The sequence below is a fragment of the Carlito syrichta genome, unplaced genomic scaffold (genome assembly GCF_000164805.1).
Source record: "Carlito syrichta isolate Samal-C Ts95f unplaced genomic scaffold, Tarsius_syrichta-2.0.1 Scaffold126413, whole genome shotgun sequence".
Taxonomy (NCBI): Eukaryota; Metazoa; Chordata; class Mammalia; order Primates; family Tarsiidae; genus Carlito; species Carlito syrichta.
This window is the reverse complement of record NW_007070509.1, coordinates 5,709-16,199: the sequence shown is the minus strand read 5'-3', so window position 1 is coordinate 16,199 and position 10,491 is coordinate 5,709.

Sequence of the window (10,491 nt, the reverse complement as noted above, 5' to 3'; positions counted from 1 at the left end):
GAGCTGCCAGGAGAAACCAGCTTCTCCTTCTCCCGGCCCGGGCAGGCGGGGGCTTTTCCGGCCGCTCTTCCAGGGATCACAGTCGGGACGGGGAGGGGGGAGGAGTCTCCGCCCCGGAGGCGGAAACGCTGGAGCCCAGAAAAAGAGGGGGTCCCTGGGTGGGCGATTCTGCCACTGGTCCTGCCTAGTTGGGGTGTGCGGGAGGCGGAAGGAGGGCTGTCCCTCCCTCTGCGGGACGGAGGAGGGTCTCTGATGCCCTGAAGTTGGGGCAGGACCTGAAGGAGTGGAAAGGGGTAGGAGGGGGCGGGAGGCCTGCCGGGAAGAAGCCGCTGGAGTCAGACAAGTAGGTCACGGCCTGCTTAGCGCAGAGGGCCCAGGCCGGAAGGAGGGGCGGGAGGCGGGGGCGTTCCCGGGGTTCCCGCCCTCCTTTTTTCTCTTACCAAACCCAAATGATCCTGCTCCAGGGAAGGTTGAGGTCGCAACAGAGGACACGCGTTTGAGGCCTTTAGGAAAAGAGGCAGGGGCTGTGGGTTTGCTGTTTGAAGAAAGCAAACAGCTTTGGAGTCTCAGAACAGTTCTCTCACTTGCTCCCCACTTCACCTCCATAAAGTCCCTAAAAGGCCAAGTCTCCTGCCCTCCCACAGGGGGTCTAAGCTGAGGGGTCTAGACTTTACCTGAAAAGAAGGCAACCGTCATCAATTAGCCTTTCTCCCCCAAGTCTCTTCCACTCTACCACTCCAGTCAGTGGCTTCTGTGCGCCTAGGGAGCTCAGGGGACCATTTCCCAGAGGCTTCCCAAGAGAGAAGCTATTGCAAAGAGAGAAAGATGAGAGCCTCTTTTTTTCATAAGTAGGTTCATTTCACTTTCAACCAGAAGATTCCTGGCTAAGCAGAGCCAGGAGTCACACAGCAAGGCTCTGTTTTGTTCCATGTCCGCCTACTTCTCCAGTCTCATCTGGGTCACTCTGCCCCAGCTCCACACACCAGCTTTTGGCAATGTCTTCAAGATCCTAGACGTTCTACCCTTCCATCCACCACATTTCAGGGACTCTTAAACACATAGCCAACCCATCACTGGCTCTTTCATGTCCCATTTTCCCCTGACCACCTTCTACTTAACTCTGAGCATCTGCCAGGAATCGTAATATGTTGAGGATGCAGTTGATTAAAAAGATTCAGTCCCAGCTATTATGAAGGAGATCAAAATTTGGCAGCAAATTATTGTCCAATGTGGTGGCTGCTCTAACAAAGATATAGAGGGGGTGCTCAAAGGAGGAGAGGTTAAAAGTGCCTGAGGGCCTGGGAGGGATGGAGGAGAAAACTCAGATTTGAAAAGTGAGAAAAGGAAACTGTGCCTGACCAAGGACTAGGGCAGTGTCCAGTTCCATGTTTCCAGAGCATGTCCAGTGAACACATGAATCCATCCAAGGCAGTGGCAGCCTCTCTAGATCATGAGCCAGTACAGTGCCAGGCGTATCTTAAGGGCTCAACAGGTAAAGGGCTAGTGCAGGACCGACATCTTTCAATGTGGAGGGGAAAATTCCTCTCTAAAAGCTCAACTAAAAGCATCTTATTTCACATATCTCCAGGTCATGGAATTGAGGGGAAGAGGCAGGACAAATTCCAGAAGAGGACTGGAGAGGACGTGGGATGACCACAGACTGCATAATGCACATGGCATAAATCTGCACACACTAGCTCCAGGGTACATGCCTGTGTAATACATGATAACCTCTTAGGAGTTAAAGAAATCGTGGAACCAAGGAAAGGAGTGGAGAATTAAAGCCTTAAGGAAAAGGGAAGGAATGTGTGCAGTCTCTCCACTTGCGGACAAGGTCAAGGGGGGGAAGAACCCCCTTCAACATTTGTTGGGTGTCCAATGTTTGCCAGGAATCGTATATGTGTTGAGGATGCAGTTGATAAAAAAGATTCAGTCCCAGCTATTATGAAGGAGATCAAAATTTGGCAGCAAATTATTGTCCAGTGTGGTGGCTGCTCTAACAGAGATACAGAGGAGGTGTTCAACGGAAGAAAGGTTAATAGTGGCTGAGGGCCTGGAAGGGATGGAGGAGAAAACTCAGATTTGAAAAGTGAGAAAATCCATAAGGCAAGGACGAATTAAAGGCATTCCTGAGAAAGACGGGGAGTTTGGGTGGGTGCAGAGGGGCGGAGAAAAGCTGTGAAAGTCTTAAGAAAATCTCTTTCTAGAGCCATTGTTTGTCTCTGGGTTGAGTGACTGAGGGGTCCTTTGCCTGCTTAAAGCCTCTGGCTGCTCCCTGATGCTCCTTTTGGGCCAGTCTACCTTTTTTTCTGAAACTCTTTAGCTCTTATTTCAAGTTTCCTTCCAGCGTGGCAGGGAGTGAGTCCTCTGAGCCCAGCCACTCAGTGTTCACTCACTTGTTCCCTACTCTAGCTCCATAAAGTCCCTGAAAGGTCAAGTCTCCTGTCTTCCCACAGGGGCTCTAAGAACACCCTCCCCTCCTCATCTCTCCCCCACATATTCCTACAAGAAAAAGGACACCAGGGAGAATGGACAGGACCAGAACCAGACAGGGTGATGAGCAGACACAGAAGTACAAACCCTGAGGCTTAAAAGTAATTGGCCAAAGTTTTGGTGGGACAAACCCACTGCCGCTGATGATAAGGAATATTTTCTTTGGAGGTTTAAAATCAATTTTATTATTTATTTATCCTCTGGGTGATTTCTTTGGAAAAATCAATTTTAAAATGTTATGGTCAGACTTTTCAATACACAAGTTCATGAGCTAAATAAAAAATAAAATTTTATTTCCAAAGTATTCAATTAGGGAACAAATTGATAAAACAAAGTTAGTGCCAAATGGATTCATAATCCTACCTCCCGGTGGGGGAAAATCACTGTTAGCAAATATATATGTATATTACACACATACACACACCTCCAGATGTATCTATATTTACTTAGATATAATGCTAATATACAGAAAAGTACATATAAGTGGACAACTAGATAAATTTTCACAATATAAACACAGTTGTATAACCCCCATCCAGAGTCTTTGTTTGTTTTGGTTTAGGTTTTAAGTTGGAGTCTTATTCTGTCGCCCAGGCTGGAGTGCAGTGACACACTCACTCACAGTTAACCCAGCATTGACCTGCTGGGCTCCGGCAATTCTTCCGCCTCAGCCTTCCAAGTAACTGGAACTACAGGCACACGCTACCATGCCCAGCTAATTTTTTTTTATTTATTGTAGAGACGAGGTCTCACCAAGTGGCCTAGGCTGGTCTTGATCCCCCAGGCTCAGGCAATCCATTCACCTCGGCCTCCCAAAGTACTGGGATTAGAGGCTGAACCACAGAGCCTGGCCCCTAGAGTTTTTTTTAAAGGAACAAACACAACCAATATCCAAAAGTGCTTATTATGCCTTCCCGTGAGTCGTTATTCCTTCCTCTTCAAAAGTAACATCCTAGGGGAGGGAGGAATGGGGAGTGACTACTTAAAAATTCTAGAACTGGATAATGATGATGGTTACACAACATTGTGAATGCATCAAATACCACTGTACACTGTAAAATGGTTAAAGTGGAATATTTTATGTTTTGTGTAACACACCACAATTTTTAAAGATGATTAAAATAAAAATATATATAGCCAGAGTTCTGACTTCCAATAGCATGTATCAACTTGGTCTACTAAATTTTTTATAAATGGAATCATAATCTTTTCTGTTTTTTAAACACAATGTTAATGAGAACCATGGACATTGTTGAATGTAGCCACAGTTCCTTTATCTTCAATGTTGTAGAATATTTCATTGTACGAATAGACTATTGTTTATCCATTTCACCACTGGATATTTGAATTGTTTTCTATTTTAGACCATTAAAAATAATACTGCCATGAACATCCTTGTTCATGCTTTTGGTGTAAAAATGCAGTCATGTGCCATATAACAACGTTTCACTCATATCTTTTTTGTTTGTTTGCTTGCTTTCTTGTTTGGTTTTTGAGTTGAAGTCTCACTCTGTCGCCCAGGCTGGAGTGCAGTGGCACACTTGCAGCCACCCCAGCATCAACCTGCTGGGCTCTGGCGATCCTTCCACCTCAGCCTTCCAAGTAGCCAGAACTACAGGTGCACGCTACCACACCTGGCTGATCTTTTATTTATTGTAGAGACGAGATCTCACCGAGTTGCCTGGGCTGGTCTCGAACCTGCGGGCTCAGGCAATACACTTGCCTCAACCTCCCAAAGTGCTGGGATTATAGGCTGAGCCACCAAGCTTGGCCATAACAATGTTTCGACCAACAACAGACTGAATACATAAAGGTGGTCCCATAGATAATATTGCATTTTTTACCATACCTTTTCTATGTTTAGACACACAAATACTTACCACTGTGTTACAGTTACCTACAGTATTCGGCACAGTAATACGGTGTACAGATTTGTAGCCTGGGAACAATAGGCTATACCAACATCTGGGTGTGTGGTACCCTATGCCATCTAGGTTTATGTAAGTGAACTCTCTCCACGATGCTCAGATAACATCGAAATCACCTAATGATACATTTCACAGAACGTATCGCCATCGTTAAGCAACATGTGATTACATAGGGGAGATCCCAAAAAAAAACAGAATTATCGTTTGGAGGGCAGGCCCCTTGCAGTACAGGTTTCCCCCACTAGGAAAGTGTTCTAGGAACTCATCGGCATCCGTATACCAGTTAATGATGTTGTGCATCATGGTTTGTGGAAGAAATGTCCCGAGTTGTGGCAAACAAGTGACTGGTTCTTCCACCATGACAACTCACCTGCCCATACTGCACTGAGCATTCGGCGGTTGTTGACCAAAATGGCAGGACCCTTGTGCCCCACCCTCCCTAACCACCCCATCTTGCCCTGAGCGACTTTTTTTTGTTTCCCCGGAAGAAAAAAGTCCAAAAAGTCCTCAAAGGGAAACATTTCACCAATGTGGAAGAGGTGAAACAAAAAACAGCAGAAGTGCTAACAGGCATCAAAATCGATGAGTTCAAAAACAGTTTTGAGCAGTAGAAAAAGCATTTTGATAGGTGTATCGCATCAAATGGAGAATACTGTGAAGGCGACTAAAGGTTAAACATGGTAGAATACACAATTTCTTTTTTTTTTTTTTTGAGTTGGAGTCTCACTCTGTCGCCCAGACTGGAGTGCCGTGGCTGCTCTCGGCCACCACAGCCTCGACCTGCTGGGCTCCGGCGATCCTCCCGCCTCAACCTTCCAAGTAGCTGGAACTACAGGCGTGCGCTACCATGCCCGGCTAATTTTTTGATTTATTGTAGAGATGAGATCTCACCAAGTTGCCCAGGTGGGTCTCATACCCGAGGGCTCAGGCAATCCACTCACCTCAACCTCCCAAGGCGCGGGGTCACAGGCTGAGCCACCGAGCCTGGCTAGAATACACAATTTTTTATAAATAAATTCTGATGTTTTGGGGCCTCCCCTCACATATTTATTCTGTTGGGTACATAACTAAATCACATATTCTTATTTTTTTAAAGGAGCATACTGTGATATAGCTCTGTAATCGTCCTTTCTCATTTACCATTTCTCAAACAATTCTCCATACCAGTAAGTATTCTTTGATGACTGTCCTCAACAGCTACATCATATTCCTTTGTAGGCAAAAAAAATACCTTTAATAATTTCCGAGGTCACTGCTGGGTCAAGGTTTTAAGGTTTTGGGACTATTTAATTATTTAATGCTAAACTGACTTCCAGAAGCATTGGTACTACCAGGGCTACCCAAGAGCCTCAGGCTATTGCAGCAGTGACTGACACCTCTACAGTTCTCTCTTATGCTGAGCCCCCTCCTTGTCCATTCCCCTCCTCTCTTGTCATTCCTCCTTTGTCTTAGACCTTTCTGCCCGACGTCTTTCTACATGAGGGCCCAGTTCCTTCACAATGTCCTCCCATTTCCACCTAAGAAACTCTTACTGTCACATCTTTTGGGGACTTAATCCTATTACTATCACCCTTCAATGCCCTGGCCCTTCTCAACTTCTGCTGTTGTGTTTGTCACATTGTATTACTATCGATATCTGACTACAGTCTTTCCATTACCACGAGCCCCTGAGGGCAGAAAAAGAAATACAACAAAAATGACCAAGTGAGTAGGAGCTGTCACGTGAGGCACTTCTCTGCGCCACCAATCACACCAGGCACTTTCTGCAGGGGCCGGGGCTGCTTTGTCCCTACATTCCCAGTGCCCACCAGAGTCCTCCTGCAGACAGCAAGTACTCAGAATATATCTGTTGGGTCCATGACAGAATGCTACGCTTCTGGGAGCAAATCGAGGAGGAAGGCCGCTCACCCTGCTGCAGACATGAGCACCTGCTCATGCCGATAACACATGACCTTTCAGAGAAAAGAAAAAGAAATTCCTACAAGCTGTTTCTTCAGAACACTCAGAGTGACCTTTTACAATTTTAAATCAGTCCTCCCTGCTTAGTCCTCCTGTGGTTCCCCGTGCATTTGGCATAAAACCCACACAATGCGCCGTGGTCTCGATCCAGGTCCTACTTCCCTCCCTGGACTCAGCTCCAGTCCTTCTCTCCTCTTCCTTTACTAGATTCAAGTTATGCTGAGCCCGTTTTAAAAAAAATTAGCCAGGTGTAGTGGCTCAAGCCTACAATCCCAGTACTTTGGGAGGCGGAGGTGAGAGGATGCCTGAGCTCAGGGCTTTGAGACCAGCCTGAGCAACATGGCGAGACCTTGTCTCCATGATAATTTTTTTAAAAAAATTAGCAGGGCGTGGTGGCACATGCCTGTGGTTCCAGCTACTTAGAAGGCTGAGGTGGAAGGATCACCTGAGCTCAGTAGGTTGAGGCTGTGGTGGCCTGTAAGCGTGCCACTACACTCCAGCCTAGGCAAAAGAATGTTACTAAGACTCAAAAAATAAAATAAAAAGATTGAATTCTTACCATGTGTACCACTTCATGCACTTTACATACATTCTCATGCAATTCTCACGTAATAGTACCAACAAGTAGGTACTAATCTCCATTTTACAGATGTGGAAACTGAGGCACAGACAGGATAAGTAACTTGCCCAAGGTCATGCCATTAAGAGCTGGCAGAACTGGGCTTCCAAACCCACACTCTCGGCCAGTGTGTACTTCACCTACTTGTGGGCCATACCACACTCATCCTCACTCAGTCTTCAAGGCCATGGCTCTCTCTACCTGAAATGGTCTTCCCTAGTCTTGTTTTCTTTGATCAGATCTCAGCTTGAAGACTGTCTCCATAAGGAGACGTCCCTGGCTGCTGGACTTAAAGTGATCCTGCTCTCACACAGGATCCTGCTCTAATTCCTTGAATCTACTTCCAGGCTGCTCTTCTTCTGCTTATGTATTTACTGTTTATTACCTGACAACATGCACTAGAATGGAAGTGTCATGAGAGCAGGGTTCTTGTCTGTCTCATCGACTGCTGTACATCCATCTCACACCAGTTCCAGCACATAGCAAAGCCCCCATGATGTTTATTCAATGATATTTAGCATCTGCTGTGCAGTGTACCATGTACCCATCACTGTGTTAATCACTTTATAGATGTCATTCCACAGTGACCATGCCACAAGGCAAAGAGCATCACACCCATTTCACAGACAAGGAAACTGAAGCTTGCAAAAATTAAATAGTGTGCCCAGGGTTCCCCAGTTAGCAAAACAGAGGAACGCAGAGGAGCTCAAATCCAAAGCCAGTTCAGACTGTCCCCTCTCTACCCCTCCCCCTGCATCCACCCTGCGGTGTTGACTCCCTATGTTTTGATCCAGAGGGCTGTGCAGACTCTGCAATGAACACCCGTGGCTCTGCCCTCCCTCTTGAACTCAAAACTCAGATTCTATTGGGTGGCTCCAGGAAAATGCTCCACATCACCCCTCCCTCCACACACTCAATATGTCCATAACCCAACTCCTACCATTCCCACAAAACACCGCTCTCCTCTAAGTCTCGTGCTGTTAGTGCCCAGGCTTCCAGAATTTCCCAAAACTCTAGTGGTCTTTTGATCTTCCTTAATCTTAAAATAAAGCCAAACGTGGCTGTGAATACCTGCCACGGCCTTCCTAGATCTGGTCTACCTTACCTGCTTGCATCCCCCCACCCCCGCCCTAGACTTAGAACTTCTGTTCCTCCACTTGCCAGGGGCCCACCTCAGCACCTTTGTGATTCACCATTCCTTCTACTTGGGACAGCATCCAGCCCATCCTCTTCCCTCAGATAACTCTACTTACCCTTCAGGCTCAGCATGTCATTTGTTCTGGAGCACTCTGCAAGATCCTGTCTTGTTCTCCTTCGAGGCACTTACCACAACTGCAGTTAAGTGATTGGATGTGTAACAATCCACAAAACGTATGACTTTCTCCCATGCTGAACACATGGAAAATGTGAGACTAGGTCCATTTTATTCAATACTGCATTCCCAGCACCTCACACATAGTAGGCACTCAGTAAATAGCTGGTCATCTTCACCCACAATTAGTCAGTAGGCTTTGTAGACTCCAACTTTATCATGTCTGTTCCCCCAGTAGAATGTAAGCTCCATGAGGGAAGGGTTTCATCACACTCACTGTTCCCCTAGCAACAAGTATTCATTAAAGACTTCCTTTTCATTTCTGCTCCCACATTTCAGTTGGACATCATGCTCGTGTCCAGTCATTTCAGATATGACTCTACACTAGACTTCTGGGTGCCAGAAGTTTCTCCCAGCCAGAGCTGAGATGCTGAATGGACCAGCAGAGATCAGCACCTGCTGACCATGACTTCTGGGTTTCCTCACTGGGGGACTTGGAGTCTGTGCAACATTGTGGGACTGTTTCACTGTGTTGTTTTCTTCTAATTAAACCCTTTATAAAATATAGAATTCAAGATCTTCCAAATGGCTGCATCTGCGGGTTTCTTGGGTAAGGGCTGGGTTAATTGATATGTGAAAATCTCTGAGAAAGCATTGAGAAAGGCAGAGTGTGACATGAGGGCACCGGCTTTGGAGACAGGCTGCTTACAAGCTGTATATCCATGACAATCACTCATTTTCCCCACTTGTAAAACAGGGATAAAAATGCTTCCCTTGCAAAGTTGTTGGGAAGCTTAAAAATATTTATAAAATACTCTAGCTCAGGAGATGCTCGATAAATGGGAATTCTTACCACAACCCTTTATGCCACCAGCTTCTACACACAGGCACAAAGGCGGCAGGTAGCTAAGTAGCTAACTGTTCAGGCTACTCAAGCCAGATAAACGGCCCCAGGAGAACCAGAAACACCATGCAATAATCTTTAAATACCCTTAGCCCACCTTGGCCAAAAAAGGCCTTCTGCAAAGGCTAACTCATTTTAGTCCAGGTAGGTGAGAAAGGGGATGATCTGGCCAGTAGCTTAAGGGCTGGGTGGCCCAGCATAATTCACCAGGCCCTACCACCGGCGAGTAACACCAGCCCTTGGCACAGGAACACTAGCTCCGGATTTCTGGAACTTCAGCCAGCTTTGTCCTTTGTGACAGTGCCACCTAGCGAGGGCCCGGAAGCACTGCCGCCTACTCCCGGCAGCTGCCAGGACCATTGCGACAAGGTGTTAGCCATTTAGACTAGAGACGGGGAATCCGTCTCCTTTCATCTTCCTGCTAGGTTAACGGTGTAGACTAGCGATGCACTCCTTCCGTGGTTCGCCCAAGAAAGCCCCTGCCGTCCTTCCCCAGCCTCGGCCAGACCCACGGGGTTTGAAAAGCGCGAAAGGCCAGCTATTGACTACCCCTCGTGCATAATAAGAACAGCGATTCGTATCACTGGACACTTAAAGGTCTCGCATCAAATCCTTGGGAGCAGGAACAACAGGCATCATGGTCATCAGAGCCATTGTACAGATGAGGACACTGAGGCGCAGCGAGAAAGTGGTTAACCCAAGGTCACACAAGGCAGTAGAGGCAGGGACGGGACGAGAATCCAAGCCTCCGGTATCCCAGGCCGGGAGCCTTCCCCGACCACACGCCCCTCGTTCAGTGTGGAGACAGAGCAGGCCCATCCCCACCGGGGGCAGAGGCTCGGGGATCCCGCGCCGAGGACCAGCCTACGGGCGCAGGATAAACACGTCCGGCGGCGAGCGCACTTCTTTCTTCTCTGCCCACCGAGTACCCGGCACGCTGGCCGCGGCTCAGGGGCGGGGGCAGAGAGGCCCAGAACAGGAAGCAGGGTCCCGCGCGGGTAGCCCCTGGGAGCACGCGGCGCCGGGTCACGTGAGAGAGGAGCGCCTGCGGAGGGCCCTGTCGCGCATGCGCATCCGACATACGTAAACACGCACGGAGCCTCGGAAGAGAGGAGTCCTCAGCCCCGGGTCACGTGTGGAGGGTGTCGGGCGAGAACAAGGGGGCGGGAAAGATGTAGAGATCACGTGGAGGAGGCCGGAGCGGGGAGGTCACGTGAAGCGGACGGAGGCGGGACTGCCGAGGAGGAGGAGGAGGAGGAGGAGGAGGAGGGGCGGG